The sequence below is a fragment of the Hibiscus syriacus genome, unplaced genomic scaffold (assembly GCF_006381635.1).
Source record: "Hibiscus syriacus cultivar Baekdansim isolate YM2019G1 unplaced genomic scaffold, ASM638163v2 tig00002793_pilon, whole genome shotgun sequence".
Classification (NCBI taxonomy): Eukaryota; Viridiplantae; Streptophyta; class Magnoliopsida; order Malvales; family Malvaceae; genus Hibiscus; species Hibiscus syriacus.
The window spans coordinates 1100325-1115099 of record NW_024061944.1 but is presented as its reverse complement, the minus strand read 5'-3'; the positions used below and the strand labels follow the sequence as shown (position 1 = coordinate 1115099).

General features: G+C 31.9%; 2 pseudogenes; both read right to left on the bottom strand.

Moving 5' to 3' along the window:
- Positions 1 to 2353: 2353 nt before the first annotated feature.
- Positions 2354 to 5025, bottom strand: LOC120149064 (annotated as a pseudogene).
- Positions 5026 to 6702: 1677 nt separating this feature from the next.
- LOC120150298 lies at positions 6703 to 11295 on the bottom strand (annotated as a pseudogene).
- Between the last annotated feature and the right edge of the window lie 3480 nt (positions 11296 to 14775).

Genomic DNA, 14775 nt, shown 5'->3' with positions numbered 1-14775 from the left:
CATAAAATTTAAAAGTTTATAATGCACAATCCATATAAAATAATTAATTATTTAAAATTAGTTTTAAGGATAAATATTTGGATATATGTATATATATTAAAGTTTATTTCTAAAAAATATTTAAAATATTAATATCTATTGTATTTTTCCTTCGATTCTAATATTGACAAATTATTTAAAACTTTTTAAAAAATTTAAAACTTAAATGTACATAATCAAACCTAGAAAAAAATTAGGGATTTTAATTTAGTTTTAAAGTAAAAATATTAAGAACCTAGTGTGTGTGAGTGGGTGCGTGCGTGCGTGCGTGTACATAATCAAACCTAGAAAAAAATTAGGGATTTTAATTTAGTTTTAAAGTAAAAATATTAAGAACCTAAAATAAAGATATAATTTAAACTGTGCGTGCGTGCGTGCGTGTGTGCGCGCGCTTGTGCGTGCGTGCGTGCGTGCGTGTGCGTACACGTGCGCGTGCGTGTGTGTTAAAATTATCGGGTCAGTTGGGTCGAGTACCCAATTATTAAAAAACATTTAGTATGGGTCCGACCCAACTATTCGGGAAAAATCATGGGCCAGGTAATCGACCTGTTCAGGAAATTTTTTTTATAAAATTACTAAACAAAACATTAATTATAGATTTTAAAAAAATAAAGTTTAAGAATCAAAAAATAAAAATAAAAATTTAGATACTAAACATGTAAGTTATCCTTATATTTAATTTAAACATTATATTTTTTTTAGTTGTCCTCCCAGCTCTAAGGCTTTGCCTTAACTAATTTAAACCGAACCGCGTCGTACATTTAGCTTTAGTGGTGAGACTTCCAACAAGAATTTTCTGCATATACAAAGACTCGAACTTGAGACATTACTTAAGTGATATCAAGTTGCTTATCACTTTAACCAACCTCTGCAGATTGAATTTATCATTTTATCTATAAAACATTTTTATATCAATTTACTTAATAATATTTTTTTTATCATTTTAAACTATAATATCACCTTTGATATATTTTAAATATTTATTATATAAGTTAGAATCCATTAACACAATGTAAAACTTTGTTAGTTTTACACTTTTCCTCGAATTTGAGACATTACTTAATGATATCAAGTTGCTTTCACTTTAACCACCTCTGCGATTGAATTATCATTTTATATAAAACATTTTTATATCAATTTACTTAATATATTTTTTATCATTTAAACATAATATCACCTTTGTATATTTTAAATATTTATTATATAAGTTAGAATCCATTAACACAATGTAAAACTTTGTTAGTTTTACACTTTTTCAAGATTGTTGGATTGAGTGGAATCAAAGGCTGAGATTAACTCATTATTTTTTTTCCAGTGAATATCTTCTCATTTTCTACTGTTAATTTGAATCTTTTATTTCTCCCATCTAATGATCCTAAAAGGTATAAAACTAAAAGAGTTTTACACAATATAATTGGATCTTACCCCTTACTATATACATTATATTATATCCCAAACAATTAGAATAAAAGAATAAATTTTATACAAAAATATATGTATTTATTTAACGAAGAAGAGGTGAAATCACCCAATATTACACCTTTTTTTTAATTTTGAAAATAATACACATTTGATTTTATTTTTCAGTCTATTATATTTGTTATAATAAAATTTAAATCCGTCGAATTATATATCGAGTTTACTATTTATTTTATTTTTATTTAAAAAATAATTTATGAAATAAACATTCATTTTGTAAAATTGGGAATTTTTAAATTAAAAAAAATGAAATGAACAATGAAATTGATATGTAGTTTGACCGACTTTATTTTTACTATAACAAATAAAAAATACAATATATTTGAAAAAAAAAGGAGTGTGTGCTATTTTCAAATTAAAAAAAAATCAAAGTTTAATATTTGAGTAATTCTACCATAAAGAATCACAAGTAATAAAATACTTATAACAAATCTCTGTTTAATCTTTAAAAAATTATTTTTATTTTTTTAATTTTAATATGATAAAATTACGAGAAGACATTATTATAATAAAATTTATTATCTTTCTGAAGAAAAACATGACTATATATTTTTTAAAATATTTTCTACGATACTGATTCAAAATTTTAGAATAAGTGCAGAGAAATACATTTTAATCCTTAATAAGGGTGGACAAAAAACATATACTATTTTGCATAACAAACTTTAATCCTACTTCCACATTACATAATCTCAGGGGTATAGTTGGAAAAAATTTATGTAGAAAATCTCCATATAATAACAATAATAATATATTCAAAATTTATCATTGGGTTTGGGAAAACTATTTGGGGTGTGGGGGGGTGAATTAATTGACAAAGGCATGGGAGGGGATATTACAGCAAAGGCCTTAGCCGACGGCTATGCGACTGTATAATTAGAGAAAATGATTAACTGTCTGTTCAAGGTTTCGGAAGAAAAATTCTAGCGAACAAATAACAGGGCCTCGTCACATTATTCCACAAGCATGGCCCGGTGAGCACTCTCCTCTGCAACCAAACCATGAAACACAAACAGCTCTTTGTTACTCTAAAATTTAACCCATTTTATATAATTGACCTTTCTCTTTTACCTTCGGATCATTTGTGTAATGTACGCCGTCATCAATGAACTGCGCAAACCAAAATCTATTATTAATGATAACAAACAAAATGAACTACCATATTTGGACGGAATGAATATTATATATATATATATATATATATATATATATATATATATATATATATATCGTACTACATGGTGTTTGAGGAACTCGAATGTTATATCTTGAGCCCTAAATGATCTGGGATGCCACTTCCTTTCAGACCAATCTACGTATGTTACTGACCGATTGGCAATTCCACCTGGATCAACCATCTAAAGTATACTTGATGTTTGAGTTAATTAATAGATTGGTATTATTGTATGTAATAAGAAACAAGTCTGGTGTACCTACATTAAAATGGTTGGTAAGTAATGCTCGTCCGCATAGCAATTGCGCCCCTCAAAATTTGGCTGCCTACACGAGGAGATGCATGTCAACAATACGGGCAAATTAGTTTATTCTCATGACTTCGCAAAGGAACAAACTAAATAGCTATGATGGGCAGAATACCCTGCAATAAAGCCTAAATTTTGTGTAATACAGGGTGTCGGCCATAACTATCATAGCATGCTGCCGCTTCGTGGAGAACCACTGAAATTAAATATGCACCAAAACCAGGTAAATGTATGAGAAACGCCAGATTCATGATTTATTTTTGTTGCAAAAATACAAAAAATCTAACGCTTTTGAACCATTTATCTGCTCAGGATATAATAAACTAAAAATGCAGAAAACCACTATATATAAATATATTAGAAAGGGAAATATGACACTAGAATTACAGACTTTGTTCTAACAGATGCCAACTAAAGAGACTGCAGTCATTGCCACACATCTAGGGCTTAAGAAAAATTACTGCATAAGTTGTAACATGATCAAAGCCATGTTTCTACAGTAAAAGGATTAACCTGTGATCCTTTCCTGAAAGCGTCCTTTTCAATTTCGGGCATCATACGCTCTGAATACCTCCCAGTTCCATGTGGACCCAGATCAACGAAACTGAAGAGAGAGATCAAAAGTGAGAAAATTAGTTTTTATGTACTATTAATTTTTACATAAAACAAATGAAAAAGGCATTTACACAAAGTTACATGACGATATAAAAAAGAGATTGAGTATTGCTTACCAATCAAGAAAGCTCACATTAGTGTGTATCAGATAGTTGTAGACATTGTCAAAATTGTGAACCGGTACGCAACTATAGGAGAAGATTTACAAAAGAAACTTATTAGATAAATTCCTAACATAAGAATATTATGCATGTGATGTCTGTATTACCTGTCTGACAGTAACACAAATTGCTGGTTATCAGGGTCTAAAAGTGCATTAGCCAATAGTTACTTCTTAGGAGGCACTACATAGTCACATTCAAGCAGACGTGTTACATAGTCACATTCAAGCAGACGTGATCTCAACGGTGGAAAAAAAGACAATTCATCGAAGAGAACTAATGGGGTCATCATCAAAAATCAAAATTACAAGTGCACGCCCATCCTTTAAAGTTTTTCTTTCCCTTCTTTGCTTTTGAGAACCTTTTCAAGGCTTAAGTCCACCTACACTGTCACTGCGAATGTCTCGACCAATAAAATAGTCGCTATTGTGTACTAGTTTTTCTCTGGAAGCATGAACATAAACAGAGAACCTGCCCCCATGGCCCTGTAGCAAAAGATTAAACTATGTGATTTGTGATAAAATTTGAAATTTCTAGAGAAAGGAAATATACCATCTTTTGACAAAGATTAGAATTTGCAATTGAAACAGTCGCAATTTATTTTTTTCAAGGCCACAGATCAAAATTTTAATCAAGAATTAGTAATTTCAAACTGTTCCTCAACTAATTTAATCTGAAAAACAAGCTATTAAAGTGTGCATCAGTCCCCAGAAGAGGTATTTATCAACATCTTCTCGTTTTCATTTAATTTGTTTCCTTCTGGAAAATTTTAAAAGGAAAGACAAATTGTAGGTCAGCTTGCATATTTAAAAAGCCTAAAAATAGACTTGAAAACTATTGTTCTGCAAGCATCTGTAGCTCGATGCAAAACAGATACTACTGGATGAACAACAAAACATCTAAGCAACCACATCGAATTTAACAGAAGTGATGGCAGTACTTGCAAAACAAAAGTTGCATAACAGATGCAAAATAAAGTAAAAGGAATTGATGACCTAGGAACAAAGTCTTACACGAAAGAATTTATCCTACAGTGGCTCGAAAGGTAGTGTCCCTGGAGTCAAATACAGGAAAACAATTTTTGAATTCTTTGATTGCGTTGGAGGTGAGTTGAGGATCTCTCTAATTACAACCTGAGACATTGTCTCTTCATCACTTAATTCCCTAGAACGAAATGGTGGCTGGTGGTACAAAGAACAATCTCCAGTTGAAAAGATATTGCAGGCTGTTGAACTTGATAGAGGGAAGAGATAGGCACTAATCATGATCACAAAAGTTACCAATATAATAATCCACAGTGGCCTCTTCAGATCCGATCGCTTTCTTAAAACAGACCAGACATATCTTTTACACTTTGCTGCCATGCACGGAACATGTCAGAATCTGAAAGTACCATTCGGTTATCTTATCTGACCATCTTCATCGTAGAGTGGAAGGACCATTACTATATTCTGATCAGGTTATTGGACTCGGACCCTATAATCTAAAATTAGGAAATAAAATGAGCATCAAAGCCATGGATACAGGCATTGTAAAAAGCCTTATAAAGCAGAGGACGATGCTTAAAAATTCATGATAACCATCAGAAATATCGAAAACATTGTTGAAAAAATTAATAGAATTTCAGCTGGTGAAACATAATTTCAATAATCTACGATACGGCTACAGGGATTGTATTAAGAGCCAAACTCAGAAGCATGCGTAAGATACATTGAATCCTACAAGCATTGTTTATCAGCAGAACTTTTAAAATCTAACACTACCTAAAACAAAAAGGCTGACAGTAAAATTCAGATTTGCACTTGCGATTGAAATGCGACTTCAATCAATACTCAGATGGAGATTTTGTTTTTAAACAAAATGAGAAATCGCGAAGGAAAATAACAAAACTTGGATTGGAGAGAGATCGGAATAGGCATAACAAACGAAAAACAGGGGAGCAAGAAAGCAATTGATACTGCAGCCAGATGAAGAATGAAATCAACGAAGAAGGAAGAGTACCTGCCAGGCTCTGTCTGCACCTGGAAATTGTATTTTGGAATTCGGAAAATGCAGAGAGAATGGAGAGATCCAGTAGCAGCTAGCAAACACCAATTGCCAATAGCTATGTCTTATTAGTATTTGTGGAGACGGTTCCTTTTGTTTTGTTTGTCCAATGTATCTTATTTAGTGTAAAGAGGTAAGTATAACGAAACGCTGTGCATGTATGTCTCTGTATGAACATGTAAATATGCAAGTTTTTTTGTTCTCTATTAATTAAGGTAATGGCCTTTTTTGCTATTATCAACCCGAAACTCTTGCTCCCCACCTCCTTTGTCCCTTCAACTTCTCTTTGAGAACCATTCAAACCTTGGATTTCCCCTCTTGGATCAACCAATTCTCATTTCCCAGTTTTACCCTTTTCGTTTCACTCCGTTCTCTCTCTTCCACATAATCAATATATTGACGAGACCTAAAAAAAATATTGGATTTGGTGTAAATAATATAATGATGGCATTAATATACATATGTTGAGAGAGAGAGAGAGAGAGATGGTACAGACGTATATATAAATGTAGCTTTTCTGATATCTTTACACAATTGTTTACGGGTTTTTGGACGTATGCAATTATAATTAAAAATATGATTTTCTAAGAGTTAACTGTATCATTTATCAAATATTCTTAATATATAAATATATTCTTAATTATATAATTTAGATTTTAAATTGGTCCAAAAACTTCAAGATATTTGAGTTATCAAACTATCAAGATCGTTTATACGCTTCAATAACATACATGAAAATAGAAAAAGAATATTTACGACAATTGATTCAATGTTTATCCTAAAAATGATTAAGATTTTTAGTTTTTTAATACATGAGAAGAAATCAGGAAGAATCAAACATCAATCCTTTGACACAAACTACATCCCCATGGATGTCTCAATAAGTACTGAAACAGAGATGAGTTATTTCATTTGTGAATATTCATAAGAATAAAGACGAGATGAAATGAAATTACACTAACATAAATAAAATACACAACTACTACAACTATGAACCTCAAGATTTCAACTTTGTAGCGTGACTAGGGTTCTTAAACAATTTTTTTTTCAAATTTCTACCAACCTCAAAAAATAATAAAACATGGGACCTTGAGGGCTAATAAGAGATTTCACTTCCAATGGCAATGCCCTGCCCAAAATGATAACCTAAACCCTCTAAAAACAACACGTTCAGTTGGCCTGCAAAAATATACAAACAAATGAGTTAGCATACCAAGTTGCAGATATATATAGAACGAGAAGAAATGCTTCTCAAGGTGAGGCATACACAGCAGATCTCCATCAAATGTTAGTTTTAAAATTTACAGTTTCAATATCAACCTATTCTATCAAAGTTTTCCCTAATCTTTGGTTTATGCAATTGCAGAAGCATACCTCTAATATTTCCAACATTAAGAGACCAAAACCTAAACGCATGCGGTCTACTTGTCCGTGTGCCCCCTTTTGCCCTTGCGACGAACATGGGCTGTATGGGCATGGCGAGGACGCTTCTTTTCCTTTTTGCTACAGAAATTCAAGTTTTTGACACAGTTAAGAGAAGGATATTTGCAGCAAACTACATCAGTCTTATAAGAACAACATAAGACTACATAGATAATTAAGTGACTGACCAGAAAACGGTTGAAAATGTTCTGAACAAAATAATAATAGGTAGAGCCAATAGTGTAGATGCCTGATATCAAAAGAATGGTGAGTTATTTGTTTGTGCCAAGTAAGAACAGATTAGATAACTTGATTTCAGTTGACAATAATTGGAAAAGGTATGCTACAACCAATATACATACCGCAACCACTCAAGCTCTTTGGTTGCAAGAGGCCTGGTCAGCTCATGCTTCTTCAAAGTCTCTTGCACAGAAGCTTGAACCTAATATTAGAAGCAGCAATAGTTCGATAGTCAAAGGTAACAAGGCAACAAAAATCCAAAAATACTAATACCGGATTCCAAGAAAATTAATAAAGTTATGCGACATCTATAAGTAATTTATATTCTTTACCCTCCCAAAAGAAACTCTGGTTGAACCACATTCTATGCAGTGCAGCAAAACGTAACAAGTCACAAAAGTTGGGAGACTATTAGTCTATTACACCAAAGCTAAGCAAATAATTTAAAGTTCATTTACCAGTAAAGGAACACTTAAACTAGTTTTCTGGTAATGCAATTCTTAATCCTCTAAAATGTGAAGAGGAAAATGATCAAGACAACTTTACCGAGGCAACATCAACAAAAATTGGGAATTACACAAATAATTTAAAGTCATTTATCAGTAAAGGAACACTTAAACTAATTAGCTAGTAAAGCAAAAACCAGTATAGTGCAATTCTTAATCCTCTAAAACGTGAAGAAGAAAATGATCAAGACAACTTTACTAAGGCAACATCAACAAAACAACTGAATATTAAAAATAGATATATCGTGCTTAGAGTTTTAACGCCCTTGCCGGATTGTTTCCAACAAGAGTTCATGAAGAGACACCAAAAAATAAAAAAGAGTTATTGATACCTGTTGATGGTATGTTGTTGCCGATTCCAAAAAATTCCCATAAGCATTAACTACCTCCTTTGTATATGGTTTCATCACCACACAAACGTTATCATAATGAGGCTTTGCTAAAGTAGCAACCTGATCAATATATGGCTTACTGAACTTCTTTGCTTCCTGTGATAAAAAAATGTGCTTTAGGTTGTGCATGTTAACTTGGAAGAAAATACACGGTGAAGCATCTCATACCTGGAAGTAAGGATCAACTATTTCTTGAACTTTGAAAATATGAGGAGTTACTGCAGTCTTATATGCCTCGTAAACTTCAACAGTTTTTGTTTTTAGTGAGAACACATGTGGTTCAGCATGTGTAGTTACCAACATCCACTGATCCTTAATAGCTGGAACCCATTTCTTCAAGCGAAAAGATCAGGATCATAAAAATACACTAATGATTAGAAAGAAACTCGTATAATCATACATAAGCCCCTGATTTGGTTTGGAAATAGCAGTTTTAAAAGAATCTTACAGTTTTAATTGTTTCCACGTGGGGTTCAGCCCACTTTTCAGCTAAGGCCTTTTTCTCGAAAGCCTGCATGTAATATGAACATTTAGTTACGAGATCAAAAAAATATGAACATTTAGTTGTAATAGTATGATGTACTTCATAATCTAATGTTGCACCTTGTTCTGAGATTAGGCACATGAAAGTTTAAAGTAGTACTATCTAAGGGGCAGTATGTGGCAGTAAAGGATAATATAACTAAAATACCTTCTGCACCACCATATCCATGGCCGGTTTTCCACGCTCGGTCCAATGTGTCTTAATGAAGGCCTACAGCAAGGAAGTTTTTAGAACCCTAAGAGAAAGATCTGTAATATACAAAAAAATAAAAAAAATTACTCTTATTTTACCTGCCCACGGTTTAACTGCATAGCAAGCCAAGGCGGGAGCCATGCCCTGTGAACCTGATTGCAATCATTACTAATTAGAAAATTTTGTATTTAATGTGTTTGTAGAATTTACCAAGTGCTTTTCAGCTTTTGGTCTTTGTTGGTAAAATATCTGCAGTTAATCAATACAGTCGCATTCAAGCTATTTTGACCTAGTACAGGTAAATTGAAAAAGAATCATAATTCTAATTAAAACTTTCAATTTACAGTTCCAGACATTGAAGATAGCTCCAAAAAAGGAGAGAAACTTCATAAAAAAACCCACCAAAATAAAGGCTGTAATGTACAAACCAAATCTAAAGCAACAATTCCCTTCCTTAAAGCAGTAATCCCTTCCAGAAAAACTTACAAAACAAAAGTCCATAACATTTACCAGTTCCTTTAGCTGAAGAAAGGTTGCTTCAACCAGCAGATAGTATACACAATTTATTGACTTCACTCAAAATTTATTGTTGAAACAAACTTCAAAATAATTCCAAACAGATGGCATAGTATGATGAACTAAACAAAATACCTCCATCAATTCATTTCCCTTTGAAGTGGCCTCAAACTTTGTATTAATCAATTCTTCCTATTAAAATAATAATAATATAGTCAGAAAAATAGCTCCAGGACCATTGTCTAGCTCTAGCTCTAGCTCAAAGTACGACATTGCAACTAATTAGACATAATATACCTCCGCAATTTTTAGAGCTCGCTCAGTTTTTGCTATTTTGTTCACCTGCTCTTTATTGATCTTTTCAAGCTGTAAAATGAAGATAATTCTAAATGGGTTACAACATACTACATGCATCAAAATAAATGTATTCATAATATGTGCCACTGGAAAAAAAAGGATAGCAGAGCAAAACAACAAGACAATTGGAACTCCTCAAACTTTTAGCAAACCAATGAAAAAGAAAACTTACATTCTCTAGCTTCAAATTCAATTCATTCAGCTTGTTCTCAGCTTTAGTTGCACGGGCTTCCAAGAATCTGCTTCCTTTAATTTGCTTCTAATTCAGTTTTAAGTTTATCAACCTGGACAGCCAGAAGTACCATCAGAATGTTGAAAAGAGATATTTACCAATAAAACTAGAAGCATCTTTGATGAGCAACTACCTGTTTCTGCAATTTGAGTGCCTGCGCATGAGCTTTTCCCACTTGCTCCTCGGCATCCGAGGTTCCCTTTTTCTGAGAAACAACAAAGTAAATATTTTAGAAGCCAAATCTCTTTTCACCATCATACAAGTAAATTATAATTAAGAGAAAAAAAAAAGTAAAGAACTTCCAGACCTGAAGAGATGATAATTCAGTTTGCAACGATGCGATGCTGTCAGATTTGACTTTAATAATTTTATCTTTCTCCTTTATTTCTCGTGTTTGGTTTTCAGTTCTCGAATTTTCTCCTCAACATTTGATTCTTTGTAGAAGGAAAAAAAAACAAATTGTAATTAATCAACAAAGATGAACATAAAATCCGCATTTGAAAGCGATTGAACTTTCACCAATAAAAAAGTTTAAAAATACAAAATGAAGCTTAAACCGCTCTAACGGATATGAAAAAGTAGATAACCCAAAACTGAAAAATCAAATTCGTCCCAAGAGTTAGTACTAAAAGTATAAACAAGATGAACTAATCTGTAGTACTAGTGGACATAAAGTAAAAAGGCTTTGAATCTGAGATAGGATCGAGTAAAGAAGATAACGATAAAAGTAAGTAAAACAGGTAATCATGACGATAAGAGAATCGGGAATAAGAAAACTAACCAAGAAGACGGATCTTAGACTTCAGTTGATCCAACTCCGCCTTCCGAGCAGAAGAACCGGCATCGTCGGATTCAATCAGTGGTTCGGTTGAGACATCGGCTCTAATCTGGGTGAAAATTAGGGCCAAACAGAGCGAGAAAATCAAGAGCCTAGAAGCTGCCATTCGCCGCGAAAAATAAACCCTAAAGATACACTCACACAGCCCAAAGGCTTCTTCAACTTCCTTCTTCGCCGGTACTCAATGTGGTTGGTTTCTTTCCTTTTATTTTTTTCTATTTGTTTCTTGTTGGTTGTCGATAATTCCTATGGAGGAGCAGACAATTATTGGTTCTTGAAAAATAAAAAAGGAAAGAAAAATCTTTTGCTGTATCGATCTGGTCCATCTACATAAACGTGCCAATTATTTTATTATTATTATTATTGTTATTTGTACGTAATAAAAATAATTGAGATCCGATTGATACTTAAAAAGATATATGATAGGTGGCAGGTGAGACACATGGTAGCGTGAGAGAAGAAGAGAGGATTGATGTGTGTACAATACAACCGTCGAGTTTGACTGGTGCACTAAACGAGGCGAGATAGGGTTGGTGAGACAATTAAATAAGGTTGATTAAGGGAAAATGGTTTAATAAATTTTGATTAGGGAAACGATGTAGTAGTCGAGGTTTATTTATCGGAATATCATTATTTTAAAACTAATATTTTTAATACACATATAATTTCAATTTTTAAAATTTTTCTTTCAATTTCTCATTTATTTTAAAAAAATTATCAAATTTGAATTAGATCAACATGAGGTGAATTTTTTTGTCTACTCAATTCGATCGATAAAAATATATTTTCATTGGAAAATCTAATTTGATTTGAGTTTAAGATGGTTTTATTTAACTCGAAGCTTGACTCATCTTTTGAGGAAAAAAAATTGTATATGATTAATTCCGACACAAATATATATATAATTCTAGTTTTATTTGATAAATTAAAGATCTAATTGAAAGATAATAATATAGATAAGAATATTATCGTAATTATCCTTAAATATAATATATAATTGTATTATTTTTTGAGTTTATTAAAATATTTTTACCCTAAATTTGAACCAAACCTGACCTAAAGTCATCATCTGAAAACTATATTTGAACAAAAAAAACAAATTGATAGAGTTGATTTAGGGCAAAATCTATTGTGCTCTAGTCCAGCATCCATCCCTAATTTAATCCACATGTTCTACTAACACTATAGAATATTTATGTAACTTCACTCTTTTTTTCTTCCAAAAAGCATCATCTTTTTTTAACTATTTATAAATTATTTCTCCCCATAAATTCTTTATAATCTCGTCAATATTTTATCATAAAAATCTATTGATAATATTATATATTTTTATATGATATTTCATTTTTTGAACAACATTACAGATCTTACTTATACAAAGTAATGAAACTTAGTGATTGAGTCTGGACCAATTTAAAACTTTAAAAAATTAAAAGTTTAAATTAAAATTTTTAAAATTTTTGAAAAGTTCAATTTACATTTAAAAAAAATTGAGATCTAATTAAATTTCTTGAGAATTTGAGAGGCTCATTGAATTTTTAAAAAATTATGGGATGAATTTAATTAAAATCATTCAAAAAAAAATCAAAGTTTAGGGTAAACTATAACATTAACTACTCAACTATTTATCTCAATTACTCTTATCACATATATTTAAGAAAAAATAACCTCAGTGACCAAAAATGCCTTATAATATACGATTTTAACCAACTTTTTTTGGATTTGCCAAAATTACCAACTAAATCGCAATGCGATCAATAATTCGCAACGCGATCTCTGGTATCGCAAATCAGTTTCCAGATTCGCAATGCGAACATCGACTATCGCAACGCGAACTTCAACTATCGCAATGCTATTTTCCAAATTCGTTGCGATAGTCTAAGTTCCACGTTGCGATTTATTCCAAATTCGTTGTGATAGTCCAAGTTCGTTGCGATAGTCCAAGTTCGCGTTGCGATAGTCGAAGTTCGTGTTGCGATTTATTCCAAGTTCGTTACGATAGTCGAAGTTCGCGTTGCGATTTATTCCAAATTCGTTGCGATAGTCCAAAATCGCAACGACTGATGGTATTGCATTTGTTTCTTAAGATTTTTCTCTAAAAAGATAGTATTCGAGCGGACGTGTCGAAGACACGTATTACCACGACCACGACCCGAGACGAGACGGACGGCGGCGGCGCGCGAGAGTTTCCCTTGTTCTCTATCACTTAACAAGGAAGTGGGAAAGCCAAGCCTTAAATACTATTCCCAATAGTGTTTCTAATACTATGTGGGATTGAGCATTATCAACATTTGTTCCCAATACTATGTGGGATTGAGCCTTAAATAGTGATATTATTTGTGAATTATAGTTCATGACTTTAGTATTTGTATGAAAAGTATTTGTGGTTCGTTTATTTTTCATGCAATTCTAATTTATTTTCAATTGATTGTAATTGCACGATAACAATTTTTTTTATTCTCGCGAGTGATGCAATTTTTTTTAAATGTTTTGCTTAAAATTGCAATAATCGCGATTGATTGTAGATTGACTTTTAATTATTACATATTTAATCGTATAATACTAATGCAATTGGTTGCTGATTCAATTGTTTTAAGGTGTATGATTGTTAATTGTTTCCTAAATAATCACATAGTATTGAGAACAAATGTTGGTAATGCTCAATCCCACATAGTATTAGAAACACTATTGGGAATGATATTTAAGGCTTGGTTTTCCCACTTCCTTGTTGAGTGAAGAGAACAAGGGGAACTCTCGCGCGCCGCCGCCGCCGTCGTCCGTCTCGTCTCGTGGTCGTGGTCGTGGTCGTCGTGGTCGTGGTCGTGGTCGTGGTCGTGGTAATACGTGTCTTCGACACGTCCGCGCGAATATTATCTTTTTAGAGAAAATTCTTAAGAAACAAATACAATACCACTAGTCGTTACGATTTTGGACTATCGCAACGTGAACTTGGACTATCGTAACGAATTTGTAATAAATCGCAATGCGAACTTGGACTATCGCAATAAATTTGGAATAAATCGCAACGCGAACTTGGACTATCGCAATGCGAATATGTAAATCGCAATGTGATAGTCGAAGTTCGCGTTGCAAATCTGGAAACTGATTTGCAATACCGGAGATCGTGTTGCGAATTATCGATCACATTACGATTTAGTTGGTCATTTTGACAAATCCAATAAAAATTGGTTAAAATCGTATATTATAAGACATTTTTTATCACTGAGGCTATTTTCTCTAGATTTAATTTTATCACCGTATGGTGACACGTGTCGCCTTAAGGTGAAAAGAAAATAAAGTACGTAACAAATGCAAGCAAGGAGGTTTAAACCCATAAACCCTGGATATTAATAGGAGAACTCTACCGTTGAGCTAACTTACGTTTTTGGCTTAAAATATACTATATATGGTATATATTTTGTATGAGTAAATTCTTAATATTTTATATATTTAATTTAAATTCACATCTTAACATTAAAATATTTATTTATTTATCTTAATTATTAAATATTTATTTTATTTTGACTTTAAAAATATATTTAATCTTATTTTAATTTAAAAATATATCTTATTCTTATATTAACTTTTAAAAATATATTTTAATCTTATTTTAACTTAAAAATATATATTATTATTATATTAACTTTTAAAAATATATCTTAAATTAAAATAAAAGTAAAATATATTTGTAAAAGTTAGTATAAGAATAAGATAT